The following is a 284-nucleotide window of genomic DNA, read 5'->3' as shown; positions in this document are numbered from 1 at the left end:
CCTGGCTGTCAAGGGGCAGCGCTAAAGACGACATAGAAACCACGTCTGTCAGAGCTGCCTCTCCCATCACCTCAGCCAGTGCAGGGACACCTCCACAGCAGGCTCCAGGGGCTCCTGCTATCCCCTCAGCCAGCCCGCTCCAGCCCTGAACACTCCAGTGCCAGCTCGGGGCTGCTCGGCCTGTGGAGGGGCTACGGGACATCCTGGGAAGCGGGAAGGCCCGAGAGACATCCCCACCCACCGCCCCACCTGGCAGCCACACGGCTGTCCAGGCAGCCAGGCCG

Source organism: Charadrius vociferus, unplaced genomic scaffold (genome assembly GCF_000708025.1).
Source record: "Charadrius vociferus isolate BGI_N301 unplaced genomic scaffold, ASM70802v2 scaffold56, whole genome shotgun sequence".
NCBI lineage: Eukaryota > Metazoa > Chordata > Aves > Charadriiformes > Charadriidae > Charadrius > Charadrius vociferus.
The sequence above is the reverse complement of the archived record's forward strand: the minus strand, read 5'-3'. Positions refer to the sequence as shown.